The sequence below is a fragment of the Pongo abelii genome, chromosome 8, assembly GCF_028885655.2.
Source record: "Pongo abelii isolate AG06213 chromosome 8, NHGRI_mPonAbe1-v2.0_pri, whole genome shotgun sequence".
NCBI classification, from domain to species: Eukaryota; Metazoa; Chordata; class Mammalia; order Primates; family Hominidae; genus Pongo; species Pongo abelii.
The window spans coordinates 81,877,519-81,894,100 of NC_071993.2; the positions used below are offsets into that span (position 1 = coordinate 81,877,519).

General features: G+C 39.1%; 1 long non-coding RNA gene across 1 annotated transcript in view; it reads left to right on the top strand.

Annotated features, from left to right (window-relative positions):
* The window catches only part of LOC103891682 (uncharacterized), a 39,914-nt gene extending 26,663 nt beyond the window's left edge, over positions 1-13,251 (top strand). The window contains exons 4-5 of the long non-coding RNA XR_008510517.2: positions 11,433-11,560; positions 12,497-13,251. This is a non-coding gene — a long non-coding RNA (uncharacterized LOC103891682). The remainder of the gene's footprint in view (positions 1-11,432; positions 11,561-12,496) is intronic.
* The last annotated feature ends 3,331 nt before the right edge of the window (positions 13,252-16,582 follow it).

A 16,582-nucleotide genomic window follows, 5' to 3' on the forward strand; every position in this document is an offset into this window, starting at 1 on the left:
ACACTGCTCTTTGTTATTCATGCTGTTGGTTAGCACCCTCCCACATGGAATCAAAGCTGACTCACATGGCCAATAGAACACTGGATTTTGATTGTGTATGGCTTCTTAGGCTAAACTATAAAAAACATTGCAAATTTTTCTTAATTTCTTGGATCACTCTCTATGGTGGAAGCTAGCTGCCATGTCATGAGGACACATAAGGAAGCCCATCCCAAGGCCCACATGGACAGGGACCAATAGCTAGCATTAACTTGCTAGCTGATATGGTTGGGGGCTTGTCCCCACCCCAGATCTCATCTTGAATTCCCAAGTGTTGTGGGAGGGACCCAGTGGGAGGTAATTGAATCATAGGGGCAAGTCTTTCCCCCTCAGGTGACTTTTGTCACATTTTAGCAAAGAGACTGGCAGCATTTGGCCCCTGTGCTAGAGATTTGTGGTACTTTGAACTTGAGAGAGATGATTTAGGGTATTTGGTGGAAGAAATTTCTAAGCAGCAAAGCATTCAAGAGGTGACTTGGGTGCTATTAAAGGTATTCAATTCTATAAGGGAAGCAGAGCATAAAAGTTTGGAAAATTTGCAGCCTGACAATGCAATAGAAAAGAAAATCCTATTTTCTGAGGAGAAATTCAACTAGCTGCAGGAATGTGCATAAGTAACTAAGAGCCTAATGTTAATCTCCAAGACAATGGAGAAAATGTCTCCAGGACATGTCAGAGGTCTTCACAGCAGCTCTTCCCATCACAGGACCAGAGGACTAGGAGGAAAATGTGGTTTTGTGGGCCAGGCCCAGGGTCCCCATGCTGTGTGCAGCCTAGGGATTTGGTGCCTTGCATCTCAGCCACCCCAGCCATGGCTGAAAGGGGACAACACAGAGCTTGAGTTGTGGCTTCAGGGGGTGCAAGCCCCAAGTCTTGGCAGCTTCCACATGGTGTTGAGCCTGCGAGCACACAGAAGTCAAGAACTGAGGTTTGGGAACCTCTGCCTAGATTTCAGAGGCTGTATGGGAATACCTGGATCCCCAGGCAGAAATTTGCTGCAGGGGTGGGGCCCTCATGGAGAACCTCTGCTAGGGCAGTGCAGAAGGGAAAGGTGGGGTTGGAGCCCCAACACAGAGTCCCTACTGGGGCACCACCTAGTAGAGCTGTGAGAAGAGGACCACAGCCCTCCAGACCCCAGAATGGTAGATCCACTGACAGCTTGCACTGTGTGCCTGGAAAAGCCACAGACACTCAACACCAGCCAGTGAAAGCAGCCAGGAGGAAAGCCGTACCCTGCAAATCCACAGGAGCGGAGCTGCCCAAGACCACCACTTGCATCAGTGTGACCCTAATGTGAGACATGGAGTCAAAGGAGATCATTTTCGAACTTTAAGATTTTACTCCCCTGCTGGATTTCAGACTTGCATGGGCCCCGTAGCCCCTTTGTTTTGCCCAATTTCTCACATTTGGAATGGCCAATGCCTGTAACCCCCACTGTACCTAGAAAGTAACTAACCTGCATTTGATTTTACAGGCTCATTGGTGGAAGGGACTTGCCTTTTCTCAGATGAGACTTTGGACTGTAGACTTCTGAGTTAATGCTGAAATGAGTTAAGACTTTAGGGGACTTTTGGGAAGGCATGATTGGTTTTGAAATGTGAGGATGAGGATGTGAGATTTGGGAGGGGCCAGGGGTAGAATGATATGGTTTGACTGTGTCCCTACCCAAATCTCATCTTGAGTTCCCACGTGTTGTGGGAGGGACCCAGTGGGAGGTAATTGAATCATGGGGCAAGCCTTTCCCATGCTGTTCTCATGATAGTGAATAAGTCTCCAGATCTGATGGTTTTAAAAGCAGAGTTCCCCTGCACAAGCTCCCTCTCTCTGCCTGCTACCATCCGTGTAAGACGTGACTTGCTCCTCCTTGCCTTCTGCCATGATTGGGAGGCTTCCACAGCCACATGGAACTGTAAATCCAATTAAACCTCTTTCTTTTGTAAATTGCCCAGTCTCAGGTATGTCTTTATCAGCAGTATAAAAATGGACTAATACACTAGCCAAGTGACTTCAGAACCTTGGAGGTGAATCTTTGAGCTCCAGCTGAATTCAGACTGTTAAATGACTGCAGACTCAGTCAACATCTAACTGCAACTCTATAAAATAGCCTGAACCATAACCCAATCAAGCTACTTTTAAATTCCTGCAGTTTCCACAGAAACAATGAGAGATAATACATTATTGTTGTCAACTTAGGCCATTACATTTTGGAGTGATATGTTATGAAGCAATAACATCTAATACGCCATCACAGATTCTATTTCCATTTATATGCATTGGACGTTTTGAGCATTTCTCACGTCTACTCTATTTTCTCCATTATTTCTTCTCTATTTACTTCGAGTTCTCCATCTCCATATTCTGTTTGTTCAATTGCTATTAAACCTATCCATTTACTTCTTTATTTTTTTTCTCATTTTTAGAGATGGGATCTTGCTATATTGCTCAGGCTGGAGTGCAGTGGCTATTCACAGGCACCATCCCACTACTGATGAGCTTGGGAGTTTTGACCTACTCCATTTCCAACCTGGGCTGGTTCATCTCACCTTGTGCAACTTGGTGGTCCCCCACTCCTGGGAGTTCACCATATTGATACCAAACTTAGTGCAGAAACTCAACTGGCATAATGCTATAGCCAAGAACTCCTGGACTCAAGTGATCCTCCTGCCTCAGGTGAGGCTGGAAGATATTTTCACTCCAATTATCTAGTGTGGAAAGACACCAAAATAAGTGTAGAACCTAAAATGATCACGTCTTAGTAGTAGGTCTAAATAAGCCCCAGAGTAAAGGCTGCTGTAGCCCACTGTAACCAATTTTTAAACAAAGATCAAAACAACCAAGCTGATGTAAAAGTAATTTAACCAACTGCCAAAGTAAAATTCAACACACTTTAAAGAAAGACAAGAAAATCCAGACACTTGAAAATTTAACATCACAATATCCAGCATTAATTTAACACTTTCTAGACATACAAAGAAACAGAAAAATGTGTATAACTAAAGGAATATTCAGTCAGTAGAAACAGATTTGGAAAAAAGAGATGATAAGATTAGCAGATTAAAAACTTAAGACCTTAAAAGTATATGCTCAAGGTCTTAAAATATGAACATAATGAGGAGAGAAAAACAGAAGTTATAAAAATTAACCAAATGTAATTTTTAGACTTGAAAAATGCATGTGTAAAATAAAAACTCAACTTATTAGCTGATTAGACACTGCAGTAAAAAATAGATCAGTAAACTTGAAGATACAGCAATAGAAAATATACAAATATGTAGATGGGGGAAAAGTATTAATATTGAAGAAGAATGAGCAGAATATCAGTGATCTGTGGAATAATATCAACCAGACAAACATTTATGTAATTGGAATCCCAGAAGAAGAAGAGAAAACAAAGTGAGGCACTTGAAAAAGTAACGGTTGAGGCTGGGCACAGTGGCTCACACCTGTAATCCCAGCACTTTGGGAGGATGAGGCCAGTAGAACACCTGAGGTCAGGAGTTCAAGACCAGCCAGGCCAACATGGTGAAACCTTGTCTCTACTGAAAATACAAAAATTAGCCAGGTGTGGTGGTGGGCACCTGTAATCCCAGCTACTCAGGAGGCTGAGGGCGGGGGAATTGCTCAAACCCGGGAGGCAGAGGTTGCAGTGAGCCGACATTGTGCCATTGCACTCCAGCCTGGGTGACAAGAGTGAAACTCCATCTCAAAAAAAAAAAAAGTGATGGTTGAAATTGTTCCAAATTTGATAAAAATTGTAAATCCATAGATCCAAGATCTGTTTGCAGAGTGTGCTTGGATCAGATTAAATAAAGACAATAAACCCAAGAGAAGAAACACAAAGAAAATCAAACCACAATATGTCATCATTGCACAAGTTATCAATTTATTGCCTCTCAAAAACAAATTTATTCTTCACTATGTGCTCTGTTATAATGAATTGGACTCTTTATAATTATTTCTCATATATAGTGAGCATAATGTTAAGTTTTGTCAGTGCTAGATGCTGGAGGGAGATTGCAGGAGTGCTTCTCTTTCTGGTCCAATTTGCTGCTGTTTTGTTTCTTCTTATTCTTGTACAGCAAAATATATGTGTGCAAAATATATTTCTGTCAACTGAGCATATGTGAGGAAACATCTTAGTGGCACACTGTCCCTGCTGCAAGACAGGGCACATAGTGCCTCAGTGACCTTGCAGCTCTGGCCTGAATCTGGTGACCACCTCACTGAGGTCCTCCAATGTATATAATGCACTTAAATACTCATGCTAGAAGTGCCATCCCAACTCCTTCTGCATGACTGTCCACAAACCTCTGCTCATCTGAATCGTTGAAGGCTGTTTGATTCTGTCCAGGGATTGTGGACCAATTCTAATCCAGATAACTCAGTGAACTTCTCTGCCATTCAGTGGGCAATTTTCCTCAATGAGGATTGAATGCTAGCTTCTACAGTAAGACTCCCATTCCAAATTCATTCTTCATTGAGCACTCCCTTCAGCCCTGAGGGATCCTTTCAAAATCTTCTTACATGATGAATCATTTTCTCTTGCTGCTTTTAAAGTTCTCTCTTTGCCTTTATCTTCTGGAAGATTGAATATAATGTGTCTAGGTATGGAGTTTTTTGCATTTATGCTATTTGGAGTTTGTTGGGAATCATGCATATGCTAGTTAATGTTTTAAATTTAATTTGAGAAGTTTTTTTGCCATTATTTCTTCAAGTATTCTTTCTACCACTCCCCACATCTGGGACTCCCACTGTGTGTGTATTGGTATGCTTGATGGTGTTCCACAGAACAAAGAGTTTGGAGGCTCTTTGTTTTCTATATTGTTTTAATCTTTTGGTTTCTCAGTATTTTAACTGACCTGTCTTCAAGTCAGCTGATTCTTTCTTCTTCCAGTTAAAACCTGCTTTCAAGTTCCTCTAGTAAAGTTTTCATTTCAGTTATTGCACTTTTTAACTCCAGAATTTCTACTTAGCTCTGTTTGTAAAATTTCACCTCTTTACCAATATTTTCTATTTGGTGACACATCATTCTCTTATTTTCCTTTACTCTGTAGACATAATTTTATTTGGTTCTTTGTGTACATAATAGATGTTTAAATATATGACTAATAAGTTTGACATCTGAGTTCCTAAAGGGTAGTTTCTATTGACTGCTTTTTCATCTATATGGGTCAATTTTCCTGTTTATTTGCATAACTTTTTCTTAAAAACTGGCCATTTTGAGTAATATTATGTGTCATTTCCTGAAGTCAGATACCTCCCTTCCACAATAATCATTGTCGTTGCTGTTTCTTTAGTGATTTTTCCCATACCAATTACATAAAGTCTGTATGTTTTGCCATGTGCAGTCATTGAAGGCTCCACTCAGTTAGCTTAATGATCAGCTAATGACTGGGTAGTGATTTTCTTAAATCCCTTGAGCCAATAAGGCTTACAGCCTTCGCTGATGCACTCACCATGATAAGTCATGCCTTCAATGCTCTGGCAGACAGTTTACAACTCTGCCTAACACTTCACTTCCTACTAGCACGGAGCCTCAAAATCAGCCAGAGGTAAAAGCTTAGTGCCTTCTCAGATCTTTTCTGGGAATGCACACAGTCCTAGACATGCTCACAACTCTTGACATGTACACAACCTACTAGATTCCTAGTTGATTTCCAAAGGCCCCTGTGGACATTTCATGCCCTGGTTTTATCTTTTCAGCTCTTATCCAACCTATTGTTAGCTTCAGCTGGTAATGCTGCCTCAGGCAGCTGAGATTTTTTTTTTAATGCCACTGTTTATAATAAATGTCTGAAGGTAGGGCTGTTTTCAGAGTGGGATCAAAGAAAGACAAGCCCTGAAAATTGAACTTTTTAGCAAGCTGCTCTACAAGCCAAATAGTGAAAATTCTCTAGAGATGGGGCTTCGAGGAGCTCCAAACTTGTACTGCCCCTCCAGTGGCTGATCATGTAGTTGTAATGCTGTTAGCCTCCAAGACCATGACAAGAAAACTGGGGAGAGGATAATGAGATTAAGCAAGTTAAAGTGCCATGTGGCTCACTGTTCTTATAGAAATTTAGCTGTTTTCCTTGACTAATCACTTCTCAGATTGTTGAAAGCTTTCAGTTTATTTCCAGAGTTCTGAAAATGTTAATTTTGGCTAGTGTTCTCATTGCTTTTATGGAGAAGCAGATTTTCATAGGTCCTTACTCTGTCATTTCAAAAGTAGATCCTGATTTTTTTAAGTCTCATTTACAATGCATCAAAAAGCATGAAATGTTTAAGGATAAGTTTCTACACAAGACCTGTGTAGAAAATGAAAACTAAAAATGCATTGCTGGAAGACATTAAGAAAAATGTAAATCAGTGGAGAAACATACCATGTTCATGAATTGAAATGCTAAATATTGTCAAGATGGTATTTCTCTCCAAATTGATCCATAGATTCAATACAAAATTGACAGACTGAAACATTTATATGAACATGCAATGGGCCTAGAATCGTTCAATGATTTTGAAAAAGAACTCAGTTGAAAGACTTTAGCTTATTTCAAGATTTGCTATAAAGCTACATATGGTGTGGTAATGAAACAGAATGCAGAGTTCTAAAACAGAACATATGTAGGATGAGTTGCTTGTCAGATGTTATGTTGTTTTGTTTGTTTGTTTGTTTTGAGATGGAGTCTTGCTCCATTGCCCAGGCTGGAGGGCAGTGATGACATCTCAGCTCACTGCAACCTCTGCCTTGTGGGATCAAGCAATTCTCCTGCCTCAGCCTCCCAAACAGCTGGAATTACAGGCACCTGCCACCATGCCCAGCTACTTTTTTTGTTTTTAGTAGCGACGGGGTTTCATCATGTTGACCAGGCTGGTCTCAAACTCCTGGCCTCAAGTGATCTGCCTGTCTCGGTCTCCCAAAGTGCTGGGATTACAGACCTGAGCCACTGCACCTGGCCTGCTATGGTTTTTATATGGTTTGTTTGTTCCAAAAACAAACCGTTGTGAAATTTGGTCCCTAGTATGGTGGTATTAGGAGAAGCAGCCAAATGGGAGGTGTTTGGGTCATAGGGGAAGGTTTCTCATGAATAGATTAATGCCCAGAGTTCTCTTTCTCTTAGTTCCCATAAGAGCTGGTTATTAAGAGCTTCCCCACACCCCCATACACAACTGTTGCTTCTGCTCTTGCTGTGTGATTTCTGTACACATCAGATACCTTTTGCTGTCTGCCATGAGTGGAAGAAGCCTGAGGCCCTTACCAGATGCAGATACCTAATCATGAAATTTCCAACCATCAGAATCTTGAACCAAATACAGCTTTTGTAAGTGTATATATATATATGTAAAATATATATAATACATATATAGTATATATAATATTATATATAATACATATATAGTATATATTATAATATATAATATATAATATATAATATATATTATACATTATATATCATATATTATACATTATATATTATATATTATATATTATATTATACATATTATATATTATATAATATACATTATATATACTATATTTTATATTATATATAATATATTATATATACTATATATAATATACGTATATTATATTATATATATTATATAATATACGTATATTATATTATATATATTATATAATATACGTATATTATATTATATATATTATATAATATACGTATATTATATTATATATATATATATATATGCCAGCCTCAGGTATTTCTTTAGAGCAACATGAATAAACTAAGACTTCAACAAAAGTGGCAAAGTAATTTACTTAGAAAATGGTACCTTTTTCCCAAAATGGTGCATTTCCAACTGTATTCCAAAATTTGAAAAAAAAAAAAACCTGACTTCTCTGTCTGTGGTCTCACTCTGCTGCCCAGGCTGGAGTGCAGTAGCGTGATCTTGGCTCACTGCCACCTCCACCTTCCTGGTTCAAGTGATTCTCCATCCTCAGCCTCCCAAGTAGCTGGGACTACAGGCACACACCACCATGCCCAGCTAATTTTTGTATTTTCAGTAGACAGAGGGTTTCACCATGTTCGCCAGGCTGGTCTCGAACTCCTGACCTCAAGTGATCTGCCCGCCTCAGCCTCCCAAAGTGGTGGGATTACAGGTGTGAGCCACCACACCCCACCTACTTTCTTTTTTTTAATGTCCAAAAAAATTGGAACAGATCCTGTACTCTCTTAATAAACTTGCTTTCACATTACTGTATGGACTCACCCCAAATTCTTTCTTGCATAAGATCCAAGAACCCTATACTGGGGTCTGGACTGGGACCGCTTTCCAGTAACATCTTTCGCGAAAACCACAAAGAGGCTATACTGAGGAGACCCCTAACCCAGAGGAAATAGACTGCTGCGCTGATTGGCCAACTTTGGGTAAGTGGTGGCATACCCAGGTAAATGATGGGATTGGGTTAGAAGCCCAACTTAGGGGATTTAGAGTCTTTCCTAAGACAGAGAGGGTTAAAAGCCTTTCTTTATAAAAGACAAGGACACTTGACTGAACTTGGGTTTGAGGCCCAACTTAGGAAGGTTAGAGTCCTTCTTAAGATTTAGGGGGTTGGAAGTCCCTCTCAGTAAAGTCTGTTGCAGCTAAGAAGGAATTTGGTCTTATAGAATATTAACCACTATTTTCTTTGGATTGATCTGCCTTGCACACTTTGCTGATGGCTGTGGATGACAGGATTAGGCAAGTACAGGATCATGGGGCATGGGGAGCTTTTTCCTTCCCAAAGAGGGGAACTTGAGAGCTGACAGGATTGCTGGAAAAGATCCCTTCATGACCAACAAGCAGCTGCCTGAACTTTTGATTCAGTGTTGCTGCAGTGGGTGGGTCTTCATCTGGCCTTCCTGAGCACCTTGCCTTCCCCACCCTGCCACCAGCAATGTTTATCTCCCTTTCTCTCCTTTCTCTTTTCTACTGTTTCGGTTACTCAGGGTGACCATCTTGCCCAGAGAGCACATGTTGAAAAATGTCATTGGGATCTTGACCTTGTAACCACATGGTGGTACTTCCTCTTAGTCTCTGACATCTGGAGGACAGGAATTGGGGGTTCATGTCAGCCCTAAAAATTATCTCAAGCAGTTAAAAACCATTGCAAGCTTAAAATTGGCTGCCTCTAGGCTCCTCCCAGGAAGGGTAATGGAAACTGCCCAATGCTGTAGCTCAGCAGTTAAGGTTTGCCATTTTACAGTGGCAGCCTGGGTTCAATTCCCAGCTTAGGGAATGAGTCCTTTTCTGGTTTGATATCTGTGTGACCTTTACCATTTTTTTGATATTCTCCCTTTCTATGAACCACCTTGAATTTTCCTTTCTCTAAGCCCCTAGGAGGTTATCATTGGTAAAGTCCAAAAGCCGGAAATATCAGCCGTTTGGCATGGCTAAAGTTGGATAATTTAAAAGAACTTTTTTTTTTCAAGTGCTATGGTTAAAAATCAGCTTAATTAAAAGTGGATATTCATGTTCAAACAGTGTGGGACTCCTTGGGGAAAACCTGTTTTCCTCATGAAACCCTAGGAATTGAAAGTGGATAGATCCCTCTCAAAATCTAAAACTTTCTTCTGTTTTGCATTGCATTATTTGATGTTTTTAACACTTAGGGGTATCAGAAATTACTTCACATTATAAGAGAACTTTGGTGTGTAATAACTAGGTAGGAAATATACTTTTAAGAATGGCTAATGGCAGTTATGGGGGGATACATGGCCCTTTGCATGCTTGGATCAGAGAAGCATGCTCCTGGCTGCCTGGAAGGTATGGACATATTCCCTCACTGAGAGATAAGACTCCCATGGGAGATAGGCTAATTCCCTCTTTTGGGGATCCAGGATCTGCTATAAAAATGGGACCCTTAATTTTTTGGGATCTGTTTTGCCTTCCAGCTGTGCCTGCTTATTAGGCCCTAGAAATTGCATGCTTTAAAGAGAAACTTAGAAACTGGCAAATGAAAAATCTTACAACTACTGAATATTTTTCTGTCTGTCTGTGTATTCATATGTGTTGCATGTGTGATATGGAAAAGCTGAGATTAATTGGCTTAAAAATAATAATGGCCAGGCACGGTGGCTCACGCCTGTAATCCCAGCACTTTTGGAGGCCAAGGCAGGTGGATCACCTGGGGTCAGGAGTTTGAAACTAGCCTGCCCAACATGGTGAAACCCCGTCTCTACTAAAGATACAAAAATTCGCCGGGTGTGGTGGCGAGCGCCTGTAATCCCAGCTACTCAGAGGCTGGGGCAGGAGAATTGCTTGAACCAGGGAGGCAGAGGTTGCAGTGAGCTGAGATTGCGCCATTGCACTCCAGCCTGGGTGATAGGGTGAGACTCGATCTCAAAAAAATAAGAATAATAATAAGTGCTTAAATCAAATATTTGTCAGAAAAGTAAAAATTGTTATGCCTTTTAGATCACATGACTTAAGTAATCTTTGGGGCATAGAAAGAGTTCTACATGTAAGAAAAGTGAAATATGTTTTTGGTAAAGGATTATAATAAGTCATAAGAATGTAAATTTTTTTGCCTAAAGGGTTAAAGGATTGTTTTAAGTTAGATAGGATAAAGCTGAAGGTTTAAACAAGTTGTGGAAGGTCTGTGAAAAATTAATCTTGTAAAAGAAATTCTGTATGTGAACATATTAGCTAAAGTTGAAGGAGTGTTATTTAGTTTTTCTGTAAACTGAACATTAAAATAAAAGCACAACAGATTTTTCTTAGAGCACTGGTTTGCTCTTTAACAAAAATTTGTAAAGGTTTTAAAAGATTAATGAAAATCTTACCTTATGGTCAGACATTAAAATTGGATGGATTTGTCTGTAAAGTTTTATTAAGAATTGGGTTTAACATTAATAGTACACTAATATAAAGGTGAAATTTGGCTTATTTGGTATACAAATCATACAGGAAACATTGTCAAATATAAAATGGTGTTTGGCTTTCTTTGGGCTGTATTTGGACAAATATGTTATCACATGTGTTCCAAAATTATGGAAAACTCCTACAATCCTGATATAGTGTATGTTATTAATAATTATAATTGTTATGTAAAATTTTTGTATGCTATAGAAGTTACCAAAATTTCCTCATCAGCTGTGGCTTTAATAGTGGCTGTCCTAAGACTTTTTGTCATCAACAAACAATTGTCTTGTTTTGATCCTCTTTAAAAGGTGGTCTGTAGTCAGCTATAGGACTTTGACAGGTGTTTTTGAATGCAGATTTCTGATGACTTTGGAGATTGTGACATCAGAATAGAGGAAAAGCTTTCAGGACTCTCATGGAGAGCTGAAATGTTCATGAATATCAAGCAGAACAGAAGTTAACTGCATGGACTGTACTAATAGAAGACTGAAGTAGTCTTTTCTAACTTTTTGCTTAAAATTTTGCTTATCCTTTGTTTTGTTTTTCAGAGTCTGGAAAACTTTTCTTTTGAGCTATTGACAGCCTTTAACAACTGAGTAAAGTGTACTCCTGTGAACAAAATTCAGAGCCTGTTTGTTTCTCACTACCTGATTTCTCCAGAATTTGGAAACTATTTGTGAGTATTCTCAACTTATGGAAACATAGTTATTTGTATAAGTGCAATAAGAATCTGTTTTCATTTGTAACAGGACACAATTGGAAAAACTGGTTATTTTACCAAGGCTTTTACTGGAATGGTGTGCTTTCTTTTAAGGAATCAAACTTGACTTATAGAGCCAATAAAAGCCCCTTGGAAACACTGGCCTTATGTGTTGTCTACACAGTCTCTGTGTAGGGTTCCTAATCTGTGAGTAAAGAATTTCACTTTTTAACAGTCCCAGGAGCCCCCAAGTTATATTGGGACCTGAAGAGGAAAGGAATTTACCCAATAATAGATATTTGAGTGTACAAACCCATGGCTGGGCTTAGCTTTAGAAAAAAGTCTTGTCTGAGATTCCTTATAGAACAGAGTTCCATCAAAGCCAATTTAAAAAGCCTATGTGAAAGATAATTATTCTTGCTGCACTTTATATGAATAATCAGGCCAAGTATAATAAAGTAAATCAGTCTTACAGTAATTTGTCTTTAGTAAAAATGGGAAACAGGAGAGAGAAAAAAATTGTTTCAAGAACTATGGTACAACTGTTACTAGATTCTAGTCTCATTCACCGTTTTTGAATTTTTTTCTGCAATTTAGACTGACTCTTCTTATTTCTGTTAACCAACCAGTGATCTCTGGCTGCTGCTCAGAAGAAACAAGAAGGGTGGATAATATAAAATCCAGATCAATATTCTTATTCTGGGCACATATTGGAATCAGCTGACAACCCCATATCAGTTTGGTTCCAACAATTGCCCAGTTCATGGAAAGCCTCTAATTTTGTTTATTTGGGATAATTTTGCTTATTTTACTTTACTGTTGTGGAATATATTGCTGTTGTACTCTTTATATAGGAATGCAGGATATGTTTGCTGAATGTTTTCTTAAATTGAACCCTTATTCCTCTTCCAGATACCATCTTTTGTTGGAACTCAGTTACAAATAACCTTCACCATACCAGCACTTTCTGAATGAGCTCCTCTCTACCCTGAAGGCAAAAGACCCAATAGTTAGGCTGGAATATTATCACCCCTATTCAGCCTGAAGAAGTTACAGAAAATGGATCTTCATCTGTCTACAACCCTTAGGATTAAGTGTTCTCTTATAATAGGGAGGGGGGAAATGTCAGAGGCATTTGAATCAAAGCAACTGCATTTCACACAGGAGCTAAGTGAAATAAGGCTAAGACCTGCTAGGCTGCATTCCCAGGAGGTTAAGACATTCTAAGTCACAGGATGAGACAGGAGATTGGCATAAGATGCAGGTCAGAAAGATCTTGTGGATAAAACAGGTTGCAGTAAAGAAGCCAGCCAAAACATTGAAACGAAGATGGCAACAAAAGTGACTTCTGGTCGTCTGCACTGCTACCCTCCCGCCAGCACCACGGCAGTTTACAAATGCCATGGCAATGTCAGGAGGTTGCCCTACATGTTCTAAAATGGGGAGGATCCCTCAGTTCCAGGAATTGCCCACCCCTTTCCTGGAAAATTTGTGAATAGTCCACCCTTTGTTTAGCATATAAACAAGAAATAACCATAAAAATGGGCAACTAGCTGTGCACCACTGCTCTTCCTATGGAGTAGCCATTCTTTCATTCCTTTACTTTCATAATAAACTTGCTTTCACTTAAAAAAAACTTGACCCTTACTTTATGCCATGTATAAAAATTAACTCACAATGAATCAGGAGGTATTCCTTTTGCCTGACTGCCTTTGAACTGGGACACCATTTTTTTCCCTGCCTTCAGACTTGAACTGAAACATCAGCTTTTCTTGAGTCTCAACCTGCTGTTCTTTGGACTAGAACTGAACCATTGGCTCTCTTGGGTTTCCAGCTTAACAACTGTAGCTCTTGGAACTTGGCAGCTTTCATAAATACATGAGTTAATTTCTTAAAATAAATATATTCATATGTATGTATATAAAATACATATCTATTTATCTGTTTAACTATCTATCTATCTATCTATCTATCTATCTATCTATCTATCTTCTATTGATTTTTTTTCTCTGGAGAACCCTGACTAGTACAGCTACATATAGTGTGGTATTGGTGTAAAGATCAATAAAGCAGAATGCAGAATTCAAAACAAAACATATATAGAATTAACTGCCAACAAACATGACAAAGTAGTCTACATAGAAAAGGGTAGTTTTTTCCCCCAAATGTTGCTGATAACAATTGTATTTTCACATAAAAATTGAAAGCTGACACTTAACTCATGCTGTACGAAAAAAAATTAACTTGTAAACAAAAAATTAACTTGTAGTGGATTATAGACTTAAATATAAAAGCTAAAACCATAAAACTTCTAGAAGATAATATTGGATAAAATATTCACAAACTTGGAGTGGGCAAAGATTTCTTAAAACACAAAAAACACTAACCATTAAAAAAATCCCAAACCTCAGCATCACACCATATACCCAAGTAAAAAAGCTGCACATGTACCCACTTAATCTAAAATAAAAGTTGAAAAAAATAATAATTTAAAAAATTTTTAAAATAAAAGTAAAATAAAATAGACATTTGAGTCCTGAAGGATGGCATTAAGAAACTGTAAAGGCAAACTATATTAATAAAGAAAGTATTAATAATGCATATGGAACAGGAGAGTTTCCTGACCCCTTCTTGGGACTTGTGACAAGAGTGTGGCTCGCTTGCTCTGCCACCACACACTCAAACACCTTACAGGAAGTGGAGCATACAGATGGGCAGGTGCAGGAGCTGGGGTGAGCACTTTTGGGCTCCTGCCCCATGGTAGCATCTAGGAGTATGTTATGATTAATGCTCTTTTAGCAGTTACCATCCGTGTATGGTGAAATGTTAAACCAGCTCAGTGGAGTGTCAGGGTGACAGTCTTTTACACATTGCCCTCTTGGTACCCGGATCCTTGTCTGGCATTCAGGAAGAATCAGATCACATGGACTTGATGAATGGTAAGTGTGGGGATTTGATTGAGTGGTGGAAGTGGCCCTCAGTGAGATAGATGGGGAACTGGAAAGGGGTTGGAGTGGGAAGATGATCTTACCCTGGAGTTCAGCTGTCCTGCAGCTGACCTCCTCTCTGACCGTCCCGAGCCGAACTCCTCTTGATATTCAGATGCTCCTTTCCTTCTCTCCCTCTCTGCCATGTTGCTCTGCTGCTCTTCTGCTCTTCTGCTGGTCTCCTCATAGATCCTGGGGTTTGGGGTTTATATGGGTACATGATAGCAGGCATGGAGGGTCAAAAGGCAAGAGTTGGGTACAAAAACAGGAATATCTGTTCCCATTTAGGGCTGTGTGTTTCCAGGCTTGAGGGTGGGGCCTTTGCTGGGATTCACCTTCTTCTACCCAGTGTTTCCCTGCCTCCTGTCTGTATCACATACATCTAACAAAAAGTTTGTGTACAGAATATATGTGTGTATCCGTGTGTGTATATTACAATATACATATATGTATCATGTGTCTGTGTGTATACACATACATTAATAATGCATATGTACTTTTATATATACATATTCACATGTTCTGTATACAAACTTTTTGTCAGATGTATGCATGGCTAATACTTTCTTTTTATATTATAAATATATAATATAAATCTTTGATAATCTATAATTTAGATTAAATTTTTAATCTATTATAATAATTATAATTATTAAATTTTAGATTATAATCTATAATTTAATCTACTTATTATTTACAATATTATAATCTATTTATCCATGTAAAAAGCTCATAAAAATGGGGAAAAGATGGAAATAGATGCTTTACAAAAGAAGATACATGATTGGCTAAAAAACACATAAAAATATTACCTTTTGTCAATAGGTGAATGCAAATTAAAATCATAAGGAGATACCACTACAAATCCACTACAATGGCTAAAATTTTTAATGCCAAATATTGGTGAATTTGTGGAGAAATTGGAACTACCATGCTGAAGCCCTAACCCCCATGTGATAGTATTTGGAGATGGGGCTTTTCAGATGTAGTTGGATTTCAATGGGGTCATCAGGGTAATGGCTCTTGGTAGGATTGGTGCCTTTGTAAAAGAGACATTAGAAAGTTCTGCTTTCTCTCTAATCATGTGCACACACTGACGAAAGGCTATGTGAGGACATAGCAAGAGAAGGTGGCCATCTGCAAGCCAGGAAGAGAGCTCTTGCCAGAACCAGACCACGCTGGCACTGATTTCAACTTTCAGCCTCCAGAACTGTGATAAAATAAATTTCTGTTATTTAAATCCCCCAGTCCATGGTATTTTGTTATGGTTGCCCAAGCAGACTAATACAGTTCTCACTGCTTCCACAGTTTGCTAACACTTTTAGAAATATATTTTTTGCAATTTATTTGGCATTTTCCAGTTGTTGCAGTAGGAGGATTGGCATGACATGACCTAATTTGTTGAACTTTTAAACCAGGCTTTTATATTGCTCTCAATAAGTAAATTATTTCATTGGTTTTACTACACACTTACTGTCGTCTCCTAATATCCATTCTTCTCTTCTTCTATATTAACAGAAATATCATCTGTTAACTGGGTATGTGGTTGCCCAGAATAAAGTACATTCTCCAGTATGCTCTGCAGGTAGGTGTGGATATTTTACTCCCATTAGGATGTGGGCGGTAATTATGTGGACAGCTGCCTGGTGATGATGCAGGATTTTTTGCTCCTTAGCTCAGGTAATCTGGTTCTTGTCTCATGACCAGGAAAAATTAGGCACATGAACACATTGAAGGATGAGGACAGCAGAATTTATTAAGCAAAAAGAAACTTCTCGGCGAAGAGAGGGGGTCCTGAGAGCAGATTTCCACCTCCCCCATTGAATACCATGGCCACCATACCGAAGCTGAAGAGGCCAGGCTCCTCCCCTGCATAAGGTGTGAATTCCTGGTGGCTCCGCCCCATTCTCCCAGTGCCTGTGGGCCTCTAGTCTGCTGCAGGCATGCCCAGGCAAGCAGCATGTGTAAAGGCCCAGAGGAATGAAACTATATGGTAGGCCCAAGTAGCTCA